The sequence below is a fragment of the Leucoraja erinacea genome, chromosome 10 (assembly GCF_028641065.1).
Source record: "Leucoraja erinacea ecotype New England chromosome 10, Leri_hhj_1, whole genome shotgun sequence".
NCBI lineage: Eukaryota > Metazoa > Chordata > Chondrichthyes > Rajiformes > Rajidae > Leucoraja > Leucoraja erinaceus.
Window position 1 is genome coordinate 25164428 of NC_073386.1, and position 6049 is coordinate 25170476.

The following is a 6049-nucleotide window of genomic DNA, read 5'->3' on the forward strand; positions in this document are numbered from 1 at the left end:
GGGTGGCCGGCCGGAGGCTGTGTCGATTGACCGATTGAAGTCGGCACATTTGGACATTGACCAGCTGGTGCTGGTTGCCCAGCCTCGGCCGCAAGGTCGCCCCCCTTCGCGGCACCCTCCACCTGTCCCTCCACCTGTCCCTCCACCTGTGCCTCCAACAGCCCCTCGGTCGGCCAACTTCCGTATGCGGTCTGGTCGGGTTGTACGCCCGCCGGTGCGTTTCGTGCCTCCGGTTCTGGGGGGTCCTGTGGCGGCTGCCAAGGGTTGGGCTATTCCCACTATCGAACACCTCGGCACGGGAATGGATGAGTCCGCAGGCAACTCTTAGCTAGAGGAGTAAAGGGCATGGGTTTAGGTGCCATCTTCCTCTTGCAGACACGTCTGGTCAGGAGAAGGACCGTTTTTAAAATACCTCCCGAAACACCTGGCTCCTAGCCTTCATTTCGGAATTATCGTAGCACTTAAATGATCAAAAACTGAACGGCAACAGCAAGTATTGTCTCTAGGTGGCGCGCCCAATGTTGCAGCGGCCTCTGCGGTCCGTCTGTCTATTTTTATTTTTTGTCCCGTTGAGTGTATAGTTTGCAGTGTTTTTTTAATTGTTTTTAACTGTGTATGTGTGGGGGGCGATGGGGGAAACTTTTAAATCTCTTCCCTGCACCGGAGACCTGACTTTTTACATGTCGGGTCTCCGTTGTCGTTGGGACCCAGCATCGTGGAGCGGCCTCCAACCGGAACAACCTGGGGGCTCCAGGCACGGAGCCTGCGGACTCACCATCGTAGGGCTGGCCAGCTTCGGAGCGTGAAGAGCTGTGGTGGCGCGCGGCTGCGGCCCGACTCCAGTGTTCAGAGGCTCCAGCTGCAGGTCCGGTGGATGGTGACATCGGGAGCTCGCAGGTCCCTGGTGGGAGATCGCTTTTCGGAGCTTGTGCAATGGCAACTTCTCCCGCCATTGCGGGGTTGAAGGTGACCCGGAGCAGGGCCTTACATCGCCCGGCGCGGCTTAAACGGCTACGGGACTTGCCAGCACTCGCCGGGGCCTCCAACATCAAGACCCGGAGCATTGCCTTACATTGCCCTGCGTGACCTTAATGGCTGTAGGACTTGCCATCACCCGCTGGCGGCTCCAACATCAAGACCCAGGCAGGGCCTTACATCGCCCGGCGTGGCCTTAATGGCCGCGATACTTACCAACGCCCGCCGGGGGCTTTGACATCGGGAGAAGAATGGAGAGCTGGGGAGAGACAAGACTTTGCATTCCATCACAGTGAGGGGGAGATTCACTGTGATGGATGTTTGTGTAAATTGTGTTGGTTGTGTGGCTTGGTTCTTTTCTTGTTGTATGACTGCAGAAACCAAATTTCGTTTGAACTTCATTAGAGGTTCAAATGACAATAAACGGTATTGTATTGTAAGATCATCCTATAGATCATGAAACTGAAGATATGACAGTGCCCACAGTAATGGATGCAGAAGTTCCCTTAGCTGTCAATGATGAAGAAATTAAACAGCCACAGAAAGATGTACATCATGGGCTTGAGCAACACATGAATGCCTCTGTTTTGACTCCGCTTCATATTGGAACTATTGATAGAATCAATGCTGACCAAATGCAATCTTTCCTTCAAATGAATAGTTTTGAAATCCCAAATAATATTTGAGATACTGATAATCATGGTTTTCTGTTAACAAAAAATCTTCCAAATGGTGAAACTTGTTCAAGGGACTGTATATGCTGGAGTGTCGGAAAACAGTCTTTGTACTGTGCACCTTGCTTCCTTTTGAATAAAACTAGTACTGTACATCAATAATCTCGGATCATCCTGGATGGAATATTAGCAGACGTTGGAGAAAGTTGAAAGATCGTATACCATCACATGAGAATTCATTACTGTACAAAGAAAATTACATTGCATGAAAAGGCAGCATCAACTGGAAGATCAATTGATAACTTACTCTTAACTGAGCTAAATATAGAAACTGTCACAGTCTGCCCTCTCCTCATTCTCATCCACTTCACCTCCTAGTACTCTTCCACCAGTCCCTCCTTCTCCTCACCTGCCTGCCTGCCACTCCCCTCTCATCAGCCCAACTCTCCTCACCTGTTGCACTCAGTTGCCTCTGATCACCTATTAACCCGGTATATAGACTCTCCTCACCGTTCACATAGTGCCAGATTGTTCTCAGCATTCATGCAAGACTCTCCAGCGATTTCCCGACTGTCTACACGGATTCGAACCTGCCTGCCCCTGACCATTCTGTACTGTCGTCTTCCCGGATATCACCTCAGCCTTCTGTTCCCGACCACGGCCTTCGTCCCGTACCTCCTGGTTTCTGTCTGCCTCTCTCCTGGGCTGTTTGGTGTACCCCTGCAACGGCTTCTCGACTTCCTGCCTGGCTTCGACTCTCCTTTTGTCTGTCCCTCACTGGTTTGTTTGCATCGTGTGTTGGATCTCCTGGTTACCGGACCTTCCGCTACCCCGACTACGTCTCCTGCCTGCCCCTCTTCGGAACCCTCGCTCAATCCTGAGCCTCTGTGTGAGTACGGTGTACCCATTCCTGTGTTACTACTCTGTGTTACAGTATCGCAATAAAGTTCATTACCAATTATACCTACCTGATTCTGTGCTGCTATTGGGTCCAAGCTATACCCGTTACAGAAACAAATAACTGGAAACAACTACTTGAGAGAATCCTAAATCTATACATAACTAAAGCTCTGATCTTGTTATCTGCCGGTTTGCGCAGTCATTCAATTTGCGCAAAAACAGTACGTGATAGTGCTATAATTTTTCGTCATCTTACTCACCTGTGGACTCACCATTGTAGGGCTGGCCAGCTTCGGGGCATGGAGAGCTGTGGTGGCACGCGGCTGCGGCCCGACTCTGGAGCTCGGAGGCTCCAGCTGTAGGTCCGGTGGATGGTGACATCGGGAGCTCGCAGGTCCCTGGTGGGAGATCGCTTTTCGGAGCTCCTGCAATGGCAACTTCTCCCGCCGTTGCGGGGTTGAAGGCGACCCGGAGCGGGACCTTACATCGCCCGGTTCGGCTTAAACGGTTGCGGGACTTGCCAGCACCCGCCGGGGCCTCCAACATCAAGATCCGGAGGTTACACAGAAAAGCTGGAGAAACTCAGCGGGTGCAGCAGCATCTATGGAGCGAAGGAAATAGGCAACGTCTGAAGAAGGGTTTCGGCCCGAAACGTTGCCTATTTCCTTCGCTCCATAGATGCTGCTGCACCCGCTGAGTTTCTCCAGCTTTTCTGTGTAACCTTCGATTCTCCAGCATCTGCCTTCCCTCTTAAACATCAAGATCCGGAGCATGGCCTTGCATCGCCCTGCGGGACTTGCCTTTTAGAAGTTGCCTTTTGGATTTTCAAGTCTGCTTTGGACGAGCTTATGATAATGGATCAAATATGTCTGGACGGTATAATGGTGTACAAGCAGTTCTACGAGAGCTTAATTCAAACTGCATTTTCTCTAGTTGTGGAAATCATACACTAAACCTTGTGGGTGTTGACTGTGCCAAGTCATGCAAGGAAGCAGTTACTTACTTTGGAACGATTCAACAATGTACAATATGTTCAGCAGCAGTCCACAAAGGTGGGAAATTCTAAAGCTACATCTTCCTGTTTCTCTGCATGGAATGTCCAATACTAGATGGTCGGCACGTATCGACGATGTTAACCCTATTGCACAACATTTAGATTGTGTAAGAAAAGCTTTAACTGAGCTTGAACCTCTAAATCTTACAGCACAAGCTCGAGCAGAACTAAATGGCATTTTGAAGTACATGTCTAGATTTGAATGCGTTCTGTTGTCATCTTTATGGTTGAAGGTACTGACAATGATCGACTAAACAACTGTAACGTCCAGGTTCAGGAACAGCTTCTTCCCTACAGCCATCAGGCTATTAAACACAACAGATAAGCTCTGAACTGCAACAGACTATTATTATTATTGCACTATAATTGTTATTTATTGAGTATGTGTGCATGTGTATACACACACTGAACTTTTTTTTTCTTCTCCCGTTATGTACTATGTTTAAATATTCTGTTGTGCTGCAGCAAGTAAGAATTTCATTGGGACATATGACAATAAAACACTCTCCTCTCTCTTGAAATCTAGTAATTGATGAACGTAATTCTACACTTGATGTTGAGAAGTATAACTTTGGAAAGTCTTATGAATGATATTCGACAAATTTGAGAACAATGGACTTTAATCCAGACAGAATCTAAATTAGTAGCAGAGAACATTGAAATTTCATCTTAATTCTTCACAAGTCCTACAATGCCAACTCGGTCTGATGCCAAGCACCATTACAGAGTCAATGTCTTCTTTGGTGTCATCGATTCTATTCTGGTCTTGAACAAAGATTTCAGTCACTGTGTTTAATTTGTACCCACTTTAGATTTCTTTGGCAGTTCAATAATCTACGTGATGAAGATCTGCTTTCAGCAATTGAACAATTTCAGCAACAGTATCACAAAGAGGTCTCAAAAGATCTGAGATGAGGTGCTATTTCTTAAACAAATATATTCAGTAAACTTTAAATTGAATTGCAAGCCAAAGGAATTACTGCACGAGATTCTAACTGGAGATTGGCTGGGTAATTTCCAAATATTATGATTGCATTGAGAATTTTTGAGAATTTACCAACATCTGTGGCTTCAGGGGAAAGGAGTTTCAACATGTTGAAGCAGGGGAAGAATCACTATCGTTCAACTATGGGACAAGAACGTTTGAATGGACTTGCCATGTTGAATATTAATTGTGATGTTGCACGCCAACTAAATTTTACATCTCTAATAAAGTAAAGTATAAAGTATGCTTTATTGTCATTCAGACATTTCAGTCTGAACAAAATTGTATACCTTGCAGTGATAACATAGATTAAAATAACAAAACACACACTTAACACAGTTTAACATCCACCACAGTGAGTCTACCAGGCACCTCCTCACTGTCGTGGAAGGCAAAAGCCTAAAAGTCCTTGTTTGTTCCCTCCTCGTCTCCCTCTGTGTTGAGGCGACCCAGCTTTCGATGTAGGGACCCCGCCGGGTGATGGTAAGTCCAGCGGCCGCATCCGAGCTCCGCAAACGGGCTGGTTCAAACTCCGCGGCCCAGGGCGGTCGAAGCTGCTGAAGCTGCCACCCTCCAGTTCAGCGGACGAAGCTGTCGTTGCGGGAGCCCCCCAAAAAGTCACCAACCTGGGACCTGTGAGCTCCCGACGTTGTCGTCCACTGGGCCCGTGGCCGAGCCTCCGAGGCTCCGAAGTCAGGTCGCCGCCGCCGCAACGCCACCACAGCCCATGGAGGGTAGATTACCTCTGCTCCAGTATTGTTGGAGATGATATGCAGCCTTGCGGCAAGGAAGATTGGGAGAAGTGATGGGACATCAAAGCTGCCTTGCTTGATACTGGAAGCTCAATCACACTTCTGCCCCTGTTATCAGGGACCAGGTATAACCAATATGTCAACAACAGACCCAGTCTCAGGGAATGGGGCAAGGCCGGATTTACGTATAAGCTTCACAAGCTTTAGCTTAGGGCCCCGAGATCTAGGGACGTGGTTTACCTACAGGCATCATAGGTTGAAGCCTAGGGCCTCAAAATCTAGGGGGCCTCCGGCAAGGTGTTTTTTTCCCCAGAGTAAAAAAAATCCAGAGTAAAATAAAATTGGAGTGCTATCAGCATTTCCACTTTGACGGAAATTACCCGAAATTCTGGTTCCGGCCTCTGGAAGTTTTGGGGAGAAAAATTGCAACCATCCGCGTCTGCGCTGTGTCTCCGCGCATGCGCAGTGGGCCCCAGGTAGGTTCAGATCTCCATTTGCACTCCACACAATCACCTCAATGCCTCGTGTCTACTCCAGGTAAGTAGTGGAATATTGCGTTGCGGGAGTGCCTATTTCTCCAGGCCGGGCAGGAGGGTATCTGTGGCACGGAGTCGGAGTCTCGCTGTGTGGGAGGGAGGGGGAGGGAGGGAGAGAGGGGGGGATGTGAGAGGGGAAAGGGGGGGTTGAGACAGTGGCGGAGAGGGAGGGG